Here is a 15,284-nt window from a genome sequence, read left to right as displayed (position 1 = left end):
GACTGGTGGGCACATGGGTTAAAGAAGTAATACGGGAATGGGAATTCTGTCAATCAGAAGTATTAGCTGAAAAACCTACTCAATCACAAGTGTCATACGTAAAATACATTAATCTAAACAACAAGTAAGAACACACTACACATAAAATGATAGCTTCAAAGTATAATAATCTAATGGAAAGAGCACTACAATGTTAGCACAAAATATCACAGGTTCAGAGGCCAAGCAAAAGTTTTAGTAATTTACTAAGAATAAAGAAGTCCTACCTTCCTACTAGCCCCGTTGGCCATGCCTTAGCTAAGGTAGCAGGTCCAGGGTGAGGAATGACACATTAGGGATGAGGAAGACACTTGAGAAAGGGTGCAGTGAAGTCTCACGGGAGTGATCATAGGTCTAGCCAAAAGAACTGAGCTGCAAGAAGAAATGTAAGGAGTCAGAGCCACTCAATAGAGAGGAAAGAGAAAAAGTGTGTGTGTGTGTGTGTGTGTGTGTGTGTGTGTGTGTGTGTGTGTGTAACACAGCAAAGCTATTCCTAGAAACTGACTGCCACAGGTCTTCACCTTCACCAAGTAAGAATGCCACACTGACCTAACTGGCTCTCTCTCTCCTTCCTCTCTCTCTCTCTCTCTCTCTCTCTCTCTCTCTCTCTCTGTCCACAGTTGCCCCAATGTCCGTTTTCTCTCCCACCCAGCTTCCCCACTCTTGAAGCACCTACTCTTGTTTTTCTCCATTTTCAAAGCATAAAACTTCAAGCCAAAGCACAGCAGAAGTAGTGAGTTAGTACCCTTAAAAAAAAAAAAAATTGTTCCATGTGGAAACAGGAGGACCCACTCCAGACAAAGAACTACATGCAACTAACAACTGCTAAGTCTGAGACTCAGTCTTCCCTAGGAATGACTCCCTAATTGGGTATCCAATACCAAGCTTTCAGCCCTGAAATCTGGGTTGTGTTTATGTATTTATGCATGCATGCATTCACACACACATACACACACAATCAAAGAAAGGAAGACACAGGAGAGATTGAAGGGATGAAAGGGAAGCAGCAAAATTATGTCATTATATATTAACTACAAAAAGATTAGGGGGAGTCTGAAGAAGTACTTAGGTATGCAAAGGATGATAAAAAGTTAAGGAAGATTTTTCCCAACAGAGATGTATTTTCTGTCTCAAATACGGCCCACATTCTCCTATGTTCTTTAAACCATCTCTAGGTTACTACTATTATCTATTATAATATAAATGCTATGAATCAGTTGTTGTACACTATTTGAGGGGGGACAAGAACAAATGTGTGCACTTACAATATAAATGCAATGCTTTGTATAACATTTCTGAACAATGACTGACTGACTCTTCAAACATCTATACCGAGGGCCATATATATGTAGTTACATCCTTGTAACTTTATCTTCTTAGAAGATAAAGATCTTAGAAACCTGTTTCTAACCCTGGCTTCCCAGTCTATAATCCTCTATCCTCTCCTCTTCCCACCATAACCTCTCCCCGCAACCCCCACTGCAGTGTGGAATGTGTGTGTCTGTCCCTGTCCGTCTGTCCATCCATCCATCTGTGGCATGAGTGTGGACTTGGTTCTCTCCTTCCACTTCGACTTGGGTGGGGCAAGTGCCTTTACCTGGAGCTATCCCTCCGACCTCACCCTTTCTGCTTACCTATTCTGTGTTCTGTCATTCCCCTCGGCTTTCATAAGAACACAAAGGCATTTCACACTTTACCAGATGTATCTGATTCCCTGCCAGTCAGGAAACTGACCACTTTTATTAGTCATATTCTCCTCATCTCCCACTTTTACAATGATCTACCAATTTCCAAAGATACCTTCATTGCTTCCAAATATTTTATTTCATTTCAGATTTGTCATGCTAATGTGGTTGGAAATCTAACTTCTACATGATTTAAAATGTCATTTTATCCCCTTCTTCCATGAAATGGTAACTGAGGAATGGTTTTCTATTCTAAGACTGTTAGTCCTCCAAATCACACCTGAGACATAGTAGTCACCAAACAAGTGTAACTGAATGAGTGACAAAGTAGAGTGAGTTACATAACTGTAGGATACAATGGAGTCAAGGAAGGCACTGAATTAATTATGGTAGGCAGTAAAATGTATAACTTAAGATGAGATTTAAATATGAATTTGTAATTATTACCATTGTGGAAAATATTATATTGAAAGGCAAGTTCCTGCACTATGCCGGGCACCAGCAGGCCACATGACTCCAGGGGGGTGTTCTCATCTAGGCAGACTCTTTGGCCCCAAGCTCCCAAGACATCTCCACCTGACTCGCTAAGTTCCCTTGGTAGATCACTGCCACACCAGCCCCATGCAATGACCGCCTGCCCACTTCTCAGTTAGCTGTCACAATTCCCAGTAACCCAGTAAAATCAAAACTCTAGAAGCTTATAATTAATCAGTCAGATTTATATATCAATAAATTCTCAATTCACAAGGTGCTCACATAATAATTTCAGAGCCAATTGATAGTGATACAAGCTGCCACCTAGATTGGACAAGTTATCCCAATTACTCTATCTCTATATGATACTGTAGCTACCTGTGGCTATTTAAAGCTATGCAGAATCTGAATCATCCTGGACATGTTCCATTTTCCTCCTTCCCCTCTCCTGTGTCACTCCCTGTCTCTGCAACTCTTAGTTCCGTGTCCCTTTTCCCTGTCCAATTGCAGGCTTCTTGTTGTATTAATATTTAAATTAATTGGACGGGAAAATCCTGCTACACATTACTTCTTTTATATGATTTCAAAAGAGCATATGTTATACTTGTGATATAGCATTTATTACTGTACACACTACATAGTAATGGTGGAAAGCTTCCTGGGAGTGAACTCAGGTCTGCAAGCTTGCTGGAAAGCACCTTTACCAACTAAGCCATCTCATTGGTTCCTCTGTTTCTTTCTCTTTTTATTTTAGATTCTTTTTAGGCAAGGTGCCACTATGTAGCATGGCTGACCTAGAAATCACTATGTAGACCACACTGGCTTGAAACTCACACAGATCTGACTGCCTCTGAGATCTACCTGCCTCTGCTGTTGTATTGTATTTTGCCTTTGTGTTGAAATTTAAAGTGTGCCACCAAGCCCTGTGTACACTTGTTTTCATTTATATATAGGTATGTTAGTCTATATACATGTATGTCACATATGTACAAGTCCCCATGGAGGTCAGAAAAGAACATCAGACACCTGGGAGGTAGAGTTACGGGCAGTGTGAATCGCTGGGCATTGGTGCTGGGAATGAACTCAGGTTCTCTGGAAGAACAGCAAGTGTTCCTAGCCACCCAGGGTTCCCATTTTTAAGATTTTTGGTAAGTGTGCTCCAATGTATACGTTGTATAAATAGCTAGTTCCTTTCCAAATATACCCCTAAATCACGGGGTCATCCATTTAATTCTTGAGGTTTAAATTTTTACTGCCTTGTCAGTACAGATAACTGAGTTATTTGGAATTTCATGTATCTGTCTTTTGCTGTGATATGGAAATGGTCATGCTCAACACACTACTTGAAACAGAGAAAACTATTCAGCCAGATCCCATGCTCAACACTGAACAGCTCAAATGCCTCAAGACAGCTAGTCAAAGCACCAACGTGCTTTCTCTAAATTTCCAGCTAAGTCTTCTCTACAATTTTTTTCAGTGAAAAAGCATTTTCATTAATATTGAAGTGGCTTCATTTAAAACGTAGTAACAACTTCATCAGTGACATGTTCAAGTGGGACTGTATTTTAAGCTACTATAAATCTGTGAATAAACAATCTGCCATTCTTCCAGCACTCAGCAGACTGAACTCGACAACTGAAAATGGTGGAGTCGTTTGAAGTCATCACACCTTCATCTCCCACCCTGACTTCTGCAGAGCCATAGATTCTCATCTCACACACTCAGACCCAAACAGAATTCCCACTTCTCAAATATGTTTCTCTTCAGAAACGGGGACTAGGTGGAGCCACTGTGGGGGAGAATGGAGGAATAATTCCAGGGTCATGTGAGTGACACCCTACAAACACACTACGCCAATTATCACCACCGACTCACTGGCCCGATTACATTTTCCTGTATCTTCTCCTCTTCTCCAACAAACATCCTTTATTTCAAAATTGAATTCTGATCAAACAGATATATAAAATTATGCCACATATTTAATATAAATTTACAGACTCTTAAGGTCGTATTTTTAAAGAAAATGTCTTGTTCATGGTGTGATTATTTTAAAGAACAGGAGTAAATATGCCTATATAATAACCTAGATTTTTTTTTAATCAGCCTGAGTTGCATGTGAATAAGGAACCTGTAATCCATTATTGCTTGTTTGACTCTGAAGCTTGTATCCCTCTCCCCCTTTCTGGGGGGGTAACAGCATCTCATTCAATTTTCTTCTATTAAGCTAGATTTTTCTCATCCTCCTTCCTCACGATTTAGATGACACTGATCATTGACTTTCTAAAGTTCCTACAGTAGACAGGCCTCAATCAGTTCAGGAATGTAAGGGACCCCAGCTGACCATCTCTTCCACCCTCTTGGCTGAGGGTCCCATAGCCTCGTGCATACTGCTCAAACACCCTACCACTGAGCTACATTGCCAGCACCGCTCACACAACACTTCTTCAAGCAGGAAAAGTTCTCTTTCAGCTGAAGCTGCTGAACTAAAAGCTTAAGTTCCTTCTTAACAATGAACCAACCCAGAGGAAAAATGAAGAGATGGGAAGGGAAGTGGAGAAGATTCTGAAAACCTCTCACCCCAAGTCTGCATTCAAGTATTAACAGCGGGCGGTGGTGGCGCACGCCTTTAATCCCAGCACTCNCAGGAGGCAGAGGCAGGCGGATTTCTGAGTTCAAGGCCAGCCTGGTCTACAAAGTGAGTTCCAGGACAGCCAGAGCTACACAGAGAAACCCTGTCTCGAAAGAAAAAGAAAGGAAAGGAAAGGAAAGGAAAGGAAAGGAAAGGAAAGGAAAGGAAAGGAAAGGAAAGGAAAGGAAAGGAAAGGGTTTGTAGTTCAGATACCAAAAAAAAAAAGTATTAACAGATGAAATTTCTGGAATTTGGAATCACTGCTAAGAAACAATTCTCCAAAAGTAGCCGCTGCTGTGATATTCCTCTACCTACCAACAGGCCTCTAATAATATATGAATATATAAACTGTAGCAGGCTAGAGCTGGGGAGATGGCTCAGTGGGTAGGAGCACTTGTTCTGCAAGCATGAGGATCTGAGCTTGAATCTCCAGCTGTATAAACATGCTGGTCAGGTATGCCCATGTCTGTACCTGAACCACTGCGGGGTGGAGACAGGGCAGATCCAAAAGCTCGCTGCCCAACCAACCCACTTAGACAGCTAGCCTCAGTTCACGGAGAGAGCCTATCTCAAGACAGGAAGGCAGGGCGACATGAGAAAGTACTCTATGTCCTGTACGGCTTCTACATGTGCCTACACACTCACTTGCACACATCACAAGACACACCCAGAGATAGACACACAACTATAGCAAGCTGGATGGCAAGCAAGGTAGTCTCACTTCCTATGATGTTATGCGAAACAAATAACTATCTTAATTATTATTTCACTCAACAACCACTTGCTGAAAGCTATTAGCCATGCAAAAGTTTCCTACTTAAAAAAAAACCGCCTCCACGGACATTATACTTTAAAAAGAAAAAAATCAGTATGAAGAAGGAACGCTTAGTAAGAAGCCTAAGGGATAAGAGCAAAGACCTGAGGAGGAGAAAGTTATACTGAGATACAGAGAAAAAGCATCCCCAGCCGAAGGGCTTAGTGAGTTCAGAGTACCTGTGCAAGGCAAAGCAAGGATGTCGTGACTGGTAGAGGGAGTAAAACTCTTCATAAAGATCCTGCATGAAAGAGACTGGGACTATGAACTAGACTTTATCTGACATGCTTGTGCTTCACTCAGAGCTGCCTGGGAAGCACTGAAGGTCCCCAGCTTTTCAGAAGGATGAAAGGCTACTTTTTGAGAGCATCATACCAGCAGAGAGTCTCAGTAGGAGTTATACTGAAGAAAGATTATGGTGAACTAGGATGGAGGAAGTGGAGGTATAAGATTAAGTCACATTTCCAGAGTTTTTGGAAGCAAAAGAATTATCTTGAATGACATGTGGGAAACATTACAAAAAAAATGAACTGAGGATAATTTCAAAGACTAGGGTTTAAGCAAAACCAGGATGGCACTGCCACATTCAGAGGCGGGAAGTACGGTTTTATAAAATGATGTCGGTCATTTGTTTTGAGTTCTAAAATTACCCTGGCAAATGTAAAGCTACGGCAGAAATCATCAGTAAGTCACAGCTGCTTAACATGTAGAACTGAAATGACAGAAAGTGGAAGAAACTTGGTATTTCACTACCACAGGGTAAGAAATCAGCAATACCTAATATGTAAATTGCTGCTTTGTAAAGTAGACTAAGTCTAGTTAGAATGAGAGACTAGAGCTTCCTCAATGAGATTTTCTTTTCTTTTGAGGGAGAAGTTGCAAGGGTGGAGAGCCAGAATAAAGAGACAGGGCGATGAGTAGGACTGGGGTGCATGATATGAAATCCGTAAAGAGTCAGGAAAAGGTTAAATAATTACAAAAAAAAAAAAAGTGAGGATCTTGGTATACTGGTGTTTTGGTTACTATTCTATTATGAAAAGACACCATGAACAATACAATTTACAACAGAAAGCATCTAACTGGGGACTGGCTTTACAGGTTTAAAGGATGAGTTCATGACCATCATGGCAGAGAACATGACAGAAGACCAGCTTGGCACTGGAGCAGTGGCTGAGAGCTCACATGTGACCACAGGCAGAGAGGGAAACACTGAGAATGGCATGAGTTTTAAAACCTCAAGCCCACCCACAGCAACATACCTTCTCCCACAAGGCCACACCTCCTAATCCTTCCCAAACAGTTCCCACGACTGCTGACCAGGCTTTCAAACATGAGCATATAGAGGCCATTATCATTAAAGCACCAAAACTGACAAAGTTGAACATCCGGTAGGCTGATTCACTAAAAAAAACGACACCTTGAGTGAAGTTTCACTAAGAAAAAAATGGTTCAGCTGGCAAAGTGCTTGCCACGAAAGCATGAGGAACCAGAGTTTATATCCCCAACACCCATGAAAAAGGCCTGATGCAACAATGAATGCCTGTAAATGCCAGCACTGGAAATGGAGACAGAAGGGTCCCTGGGGCTCGCTGGCCAACCAGTCTAGACACTAAGCTTCTATTCAATGAGAAAGTCTGTCTCAAAACAAGGTAGAAGGGCTTGAGAGATGGCTTCACTGGATAAGAAAAAAATAGTGCTCTTCCAGAACACCCAAGTTCAATTCCCAGCACCTACACTGGGCAGTTCACAACTATATCTAGCACTACGGGAGCTGATACCTCTGTCCTCTGAATGCATCTGCATGCATGCACATACCCACAGATGGGCATACACAAATACACGTAACTAAAGCAAAACAAAGTCTAAAACAAAGTGGAGAGGGACAGGAAGACAACCAGAGGGTAAAAGTGCCACACAGTCTGGTGATCTGAGTACAGTCTCAGAAACCCCCATAGAAAGCCAGAGACAGTGGTACACATCTGTAATTCTAGCACTCCTATGCAAGGTAGGAGGCTTAGACAAGAGAATTACAATCATCTGGAAGCTTAAGGGTCAGCTATCCTAGACTACAAAGCAAATACTAGAAAGGAGAAGACAGACCACAACAAGGTAGAAGAAAACTCGACTCCAGAAAGTTGTCCTCTGACCTCCACACTAATGCTGTAGTACAAGGCAGGGGTGTGTACCTACACAAGAAGAGAAGAGGGGAGGGAAGGGGAGAAAAGGGGAGGGGAGAAGCGAAACAAGCACAAGTATATAGATAGGCAGCACACATACGGGCATGCACTCACACACATATTACAGAAATGTTTCCTTTCCTTCTAGCAAAACAAAATTTACAAAACCTTAGTGAAACTTAGAATGATGGTTAACCTGGATGAGGCTGACTGTACACAGAAAACACCAGATTCTAAAGGAAATACAATTCAAGAGATAAGACACTGCATAAGCATTTTGTGATGTGAGAGGTAGTGTAACTGCTAGGCGGTTGCTGCCCATTTTTTTAACAAGCACATTTTCCTTTGAATACACTGTGATGCTACCACAAGAACCCCCATCAACTAAGTTGTGGAAATTCCCCCAAGCCACACGTGGGAGCGCAGCAAGGATATAGACCATATAAAATTCAGCTTCAAGAAGAGAACTATCCATAGACAATAAACAGCAAGCCAGCATCAGTGAACACTTGAGAAATCAAGCCAAACCTTAGACTCTGTGACAAACAGGAGGCTTTCTAAGCCAGAATGCTCTCTTGTCCTGCAACCTCTGGGACACTAGCATACAAGAGCCTTTACCTATGTACCAATCGCATAATGCAAAGTTCCCTATCACTCATTTTAAAAGGAAAGAAAATATTTACCAACTTTGATGACTATCACTCTATAGAATCACTAAAAAGTCTAAAGGGTGCTGCTTAGAATGTTTAATTAAATGTGTTTTCTCTTATTGGTGTAGATCTTTGATTTGCAAATGTTTGAGGAAATGACTTTTGCAAGTTCCAAAAGTCTACTGGCCTTAAAAGTTTTGTGTGCATTTCTAATTGTCCTTCTATATGTAGAATGACTAACTAAAAGCAAACTCAAAGAACATAACGGTGTGCACCTTCAATCCCAGGACTCGGGAGGCAGAGGAGGGCCAAGCTCTGAGGTGACCCCTGCCTGGTCTACATGGTGATACCTCATCTCAAAAAGTTAAAACTGAATTTTAAAATAAATAAATGAGTGCACTCCCACTTAGGTATTGTAATTTCAAAGATACCCCTCTGGACTGGGCCAAAGTAAAAGGCATTTTTAGAGATTAAGTGCCTGGAATACAAGATCCCTAAAACTGTTACACTACAGAGACTAATTTCACTATAAAATTAATTTCCATGCTTCTATGTTAGTGTCGTTTAATAATAAAGACTATAGTGCTTTCATTTAAGCACTTTCCAATGATTTTTAACAGTTACTGCAACTTTTAAATGTTGGATTCTTCATCACAATTGCAAAATATCAGCATAACATTATATTCTATTATATGACAAGAATGACCAGAAAACACGAAACAGACTTCCATGTTGGGAAAGAGGATAAACCTGCAAAACATGCCTCAAGTGTTTGTTACTGTAAAGTCAGCCATTTCTGACAACTTTCTTCAATGACCCTGAGTAGATCCACGTTGATGCCTACAGTGATTGCCCTGTCAACATCTTCCTTCTTAGATGCTTGAATGGGAAAGGAAGACAAAGTCAACAGCTGGCGTCTAGAAACTTCACACTATCCTGTCACACATGTAAATAGCTTGTATTTGGATGGAGGGAAAACATCAAGAATCAGCAGTTTAAATTAAAATGTGCACTGCGGGATGGGGCAGTGACTGCAGCATAGTTCACCCAAGTCCTTGTTGAAGACTTACTCAGTGCACCAATAGCCAGCAACTTTTACACCAACTCAGTGAATTATACAAAGAGGGAGTGCTAGTAAGAACTTTAATAGCATTTACCAGCTCTACCAATTTCAAGACGTTACTTTTAGTTCAATGAAAGGAATTTACAGCACTCAACAAACAAAAATGACAACCCAAGATGAAAGAAAATACTTTTAAGAATTGAGACTATTGGGGGCTAGAAAGATGGCTCAGAGGTTAAGAGCATGGATTGCTCTTCCAGAAGTCCTCCTAAGTTCAACTCCTAGCAACTAAATGGGGGCTCACAACCATGTGTAAAGGGACTTGATGCCCTCTTCTGGTGTGTCTGAAGACACCAAGAGTATACTCATGTACATAAAATAATAGATAGATAGATAGATAGATAGATAGATAGATAGATAGATAGATAGATAGATGAGACTATTGATCTGATAGGGAAAATGAGGGGGGAAACCTATACTGCATGTAATTCAGTGTGTAGATATACACATAGTTTTAATGAACTTTCCTCATCTGGGCTGATGGTGTCCCCTTCAACAGCCAAAGAGCATCTGACAAAAAAACAAAAACCTCAATACCAGAAATAAGCCCTCTTTTGCACTGTGGGCCAGGGCTGTCCAAGAAACTCCTAAAACATAGAGCCATCTCTAAAAAAGAGCCCAGAGGTCCCTGAATTGTAACTGATCTGAATGACCTATCCCTAAGGGCTAGCTTTATGGTACTAAAAGGCCCTTGTGAGAGCTAGTTAGCTAGCTAGCTCCCTCTCCTGTTCTCTCTCTCTCTCTCTCTCTCTCTCTCTCTCTCTCTCTCTCTCTCTCTCTCTGTGTGTGTGTGTGTGTGAGTGTGTCTGTCTGTCTGTCTGTGTGTGTGTGTGAGTGTGTCTGTCTGTCTGTCTTTATGTCTGTCTGTCTGCACCCCTTTTTCTCCCCCATCTCCTAAAGTTGCAAGCAGCACCTAATTAAATGCTTTCTTTCGTAAGAGTTGCCTTGGCTGTGGTGTTTCTTCACGGTAAGAACACAAACTAAGAAAGAATAATCCTATCAACACCAGGACAGATACAAATCAATGCAAAGAGCTGACTACAGAAGCTGAGCCCTTCCTAACTTCAGGCATTTTTACTTACATTGTCTCATTTCTTCTACATAACTACCATATGAGGTAATTTTATCTTACTCATTTAATAGAAGAGGAAACTATGATTTGATGATATTAAGTAATTTGTCCAAGATCCCACAAAAGAGAAACTGGAGCTGAAGCCCAAGTTATATGGCTTCCAAATGAACTGTTCTTCTTTTCACTACACTTTCCCAACCTGGCAAGGAACTCTGTCATTAAAATTTCCAGGCTTTTAATTAATACTTACAGAGGAAAGAGATAATATCAAGCTTATAATGAATGGTAATAACGTAGACTGAATATTAGTTGTAGTTTTATAACTACAGATGAAGATTTAAGAAATAATTACAAGTTATGCGTGATATTACATTTTTTAAAGCTGAACATGTACTACCTTAAAATGAAAACATTTTTGTTAAAATGTATTTTCTTAGGGAGATACCAAGTGAACTTCAGTTTACCTCTATATTTTCAATGTCAAAAACTCTTGAAAACCCATTATGTGGGACCCACACACTAGTAAACTTCATACATGAGAAACTACACGTGTACTTATTCTGACAGAATAAGAAAAGTGGCTATTTTATTCTCATCTCTTTGTTACACCTCTAACATGTCCTCTGCTCTGTTTTTCCCCAGATGCTGAAGTGGCTGAATATCGTAGCTGAGCTACACAACTTAGGTGCAGATACAAATTCACTGCAATGTTCCCTGTAAAGCTGTGGTGAGTGGTGGAATGCTTACAGCAAGCTTTAGTTTTTTTTCCAATACACTAACTATGGCAGTTATTGCTAAGTTTTCTTCTCTGTAGTTTCTCAATTGATTCTGAAAAAAACTCAACCTGAGTATCTAAATGAAAATGGGAATAAAAGAGGTAAGGGGGGGGGGGGCAGGGGAGGAAGGGAAAGTGGAGCTCTGGTGAAATCCTAAGGAGCAGCTCAGCATTTCCAAGGTAGCTCAAGTCACTACCCAAGCCCTAAAGCTGTGACCTGTTCCCTTTGATGTCTTAATGAAACAACAGGTTGACCACAGTAAGTATGCCTAAGGCAATGAAAATCTATCTTATTCATCTGTAAACTCTGATGCATACCCCTCAAAAATTTAAGAAATTGGTAAAGGTAGGTATAAAAATCTTTCTGAAAATGAAAAGGACACAAATGTTGAAGTGCAATACTCTCCTAAGACAGGAAAGATACAAAATACAATTATTATGCATTTGAATTAATGTCATTTCCACTTTTATTCCTTTATTAGAAACTGAAGCTCGGAGCTGGAGAAATGGCTCAGTGGTTAACGGCATCGACTGCTCTTCTGAAGGTCCTGAGTTCAAATCCCAGCAACCACATGGTGACTCACAACCATCTGTAATGAGATCTGATGCCCTCTTCTGGTGCATCAGAAGACAGCTACAGTGTACTTAGATAAAATTATAAATAAATATTAAAAAAAACTGAAGGTCTGCATTAAGATATTATTTTATTAACACTATGAGACGACAATGAAGATAGTTTTAAGTCCTAATGAAATACTAGTAAGCAAAGTCCAGGAATTGGTTCTAAATTTGTTGACTTTTTTTAAGTTCACATTTGCAAACTTTTTCCATCACAAAATACACTGTTCCAAACAGTATGTGTAAGTACCTAGATTATTCAGATACATTATCCGAACACTGAATGACTGGTCATCCCTTTGCCCTCCCTCCAAAACATGTGCAACATGGTGCACACCTACCATCTACACAAATCCAAGCTTAAACAAAACTTCCATTTTTATGGCAAGTTTGTACATTCTCTCTCCTGTGGCTACCAGAATGCAATTTACAAACCTGGGCCTGAGATTCAAATATACAGTCTTCCCAGTAGCTCACAGAACCACAGAGAGTAGTGCTTCCTGTAACTATGTTTCCATTGGTTTTTCCTGTTGCTAATCAGTTTCACTATTTCCACTTCAAAACAAACAAGGACCTTACAGTATTTTTACTATCATTCCAGCTCCTCTGTTAGTATTTACTATGGAACAGCAATGTCAAAGGTACTACTGCCATAAAAGTAACACGTACAGCTCGCTCTGTGTAAACTGAAATTTTACTTGATGCTAGCGGAGAAAGCGTTCACAGAAAAGTTAGAGCCACATGGCAACTAAGAAAGAAATTCAAGAATTCTATCTACAAAACCCTAGATTATTCCTCCCACACAAATGACTTCAACCTCTGAAGTAGAGTAGAAGCTGTATTAGCAGGATACTACATCATCTTCGCCAGTGTGTATTAATACTGTCAATGCAGAAAAGAAACAGAACTCTGCCAAAGGTCTTTTATGGAAGAGAACCGAAAGTGTTTCCCAGAATGCCTATGTACTCTGAAAACATCCCCAGGACCTTTGAAAACCCTCAACTTTAGGGCTATCAGAAAATCTTTTCTTGGCTGTAAAAGGGACACTCAACCTTTTTACATCCTTTGGCTCTTCCACACACCATTATAAAGCCACACAGGTGTGTATATAAATAGTCCCTACACCGCACCATGTATTTTGCAATACTTTTCCTTTAAACCTGTTCTCATTTCACAGATGGATTGCAAAGTATTTTTTAGATGTTAACCACTAAAATACTGTGGGCTTATCTTTAGATTCTCTGATATCAGACTTTTATATACGGTGACTTCAGGTTGAGAAGGTTCTTTCTGAAAAATGCCTGGAAACTCCTGTACATGTTAGAGTAGCATATGTTAGGGTGACCGTGAGACCACTGTGAATATATACAGCTTCTTCCGAGGTAAAAGTTATCAAAAGTCTCATTGCTCTTATGTCATAAGATATTGAAAATGAAAGGCTGCCCGAACAAACTGAAATTGCAATGACATGCCCAACAAAAATCACAAATGCACAGAGTTCCAAGTGACCACCTCATGGAAACTTAATTGTTCAAAGGAGCCCTAGCTCTCACCAAAACTAATCTCGTGAACTCCTTTCGGAGGGCTGATCTTAAGAGGAGTCCAAGGAAGACACAAAGGTGCCCCCAAATACCTCAGACCCCTAAAAAGCCCTAAGGGCAAATATCACCCCTGACGACAAGTCCAGATGCCTCCAGAAGTCTCCCTGGGCCGGAGTTCTGAAAGGCTGCCCTGAACCAAAGGGGCAGTGGGACGTGAAGCTGAAGGCGAGGCGACACAGGGTCAGAGGGTCCTGATGAAAAGGGGCTGCGGGAACTCTTGGGGCTGGGTGCCACAGGAGAGGGCGGCGACGGGTGAGGAGACCAGAAGGGGTGTGGGCACCGTGGGCGAGCGTCGGAGGAGCGCAAGAAGGGAAAGGGTGCGGGCTCCCCACCGCAGCAGCTCCCAACCCCGCCCCACGCCCCGCACACCCGCGACTCGCGACCCGCGACGGGGCGGGGCCAAGCGCCCGCCACGGCCGGCACCGCCCCCTCAGCCTCCGGGTCCCGGGCGGGTAGGAGGGGCGGGCCTGGCGGGCCTGGCGGGCCGGGTGAGCAGCGGGACCCAAGCCCAACCCGGAACGTTCCGTCGCGCGGGTAGGATGAGGCGAGTGTGACCCCGCAGCCCCGGGTGGGGACCGAGCTGGCTGAGGGCAGAGGAAGCGCCTCCGCACAGCCCGCGTCCGCTGGGCCAAAAGCCCGGCGCCCCCCTGCAGGCGGGAACGGTTACCCCCCGCGCTGCGCTCGCCTTCCGGCCCCTTCCCACCTCCCGGGGCGTTGCCCCGGGCAACGGTGCCTACGGACGGCGGCGTGAAACGCACCTACCTAGAACCTGACAAGCAGAAGCCCCTCAGACCCGGGAGCCAGTCGCCACCCGGCGTCACGGGGACTGCTCCAGCCAATAGGTGCCACCGTCGCGAGGCTCAACAGCCAATCCCGCTACACTCCGGTCTCCGGGCACCCCGAGAGCTTAGCCAATGAGAAGGAGCAAGGGGCGGGTGCTGCCGCCGGCCCCAACCCCCTCCTCTACTACCTCCCAGGAGGCGGGCGCGGCCCATTGGCTCGGACCCGCGAGGGGCGGAGCTCAGCGAGTGGGCGGGGGCTGTAGTTGCGGGCGTGAGGAGGCGTGGGCCGTGGCCGCCGCCCTGCGTGCTGTTTCCCGTCGAAGCTTGTTCTTGCGGTCTCTCGCGTTGAAGAGCCCGCTTCTCCGAGCCCAGCCGTCGGCCTGAGCGGTGGGATGGGCGCGGAGACCGAGGGAGCCTGACAGGAAACTCCGGAGACTCGCGGGGCCGAAGCCGGGAAGTAGCCTGTCCGGGTGATAAGCTGAGGCCGCCCGGAAGGGTCAGCCCTGCGGCCCTGCCGGAAAGGAGGCGTGACGAAACGTGAAGCGCCCGCGGGGGACCGGCGAGGGCCGGCTCTCCTTCCCACCCCGAGCTGGCTGTAACAGCGGACTCTACCTTCCCGCGCTTTGCTTGCGTGTGCTGTAACGTGGATTCCTTTAAATCGGCTTTGCGTTTCTGCGGTGTGCTCAGAACTGCCTTTCCCGCTCCTGTGCCTGCAGTGTCAGACGCTAATGATCTGACATTCTCTGGAAACATGAGGATGCTCTGCAAAGGGAGCCGCGAGTCCTGGGAGCGGTCCCCTCGAAAGTACTTACCTCTAGGAAAGTCTAGAAAGCGAGGGCCTAAAC

The 15,284-nt window shown here is 43.3% G+C and overlaps 1 protein-coding gene across 6 annotated transcripts in view; it reads right to left on the bottom strand.

Annotated features, from left to right (window-relative positions):
• Positions 1 to 14,502, bottom strand: part of Fer (FER tyrosine kinase) — a 276,129-nt gene extending 261,627 nt beyond the window's left edge. For 4 of the 6 annotated variants that reach the window (XR_003835255.1, XM_021186574.2, XM_029470883.1 and 1 more), the window contains exon 1: positions 14,420 to 14,502. The gene's annotated coding sequence lies outside the window, so the exon portion shown is untranslated. Of the gene's footprint in view, positions 1 to 266; positions 412 to 14,415 lie in introns of all 6 variants that reach the window. The other 2 variants (XM_029470881.1, XM_029470882.1) reach the window with 2 other exon arrangements.
• Positions 14,503 to 15,284: the final 782 nt, after the last annotated feature.

This window comes from Mus caroli, chromosome 17 (assembly GCF_900094665.2).
Source record: "Mus caroli chromosome 17, CAROLI_EIJ_v1.1, whole genome shotgun sequence".
In the NCBI taxonomy this organism is placed as follows: Eukaryota; Metazoa; Chordata; class Mammalia; order Rodentia; family Muridae; genus Mus; species Mus caroli.
This window is presented reverse-complemented; position numbering and strand designations above follow the sequence as displayed.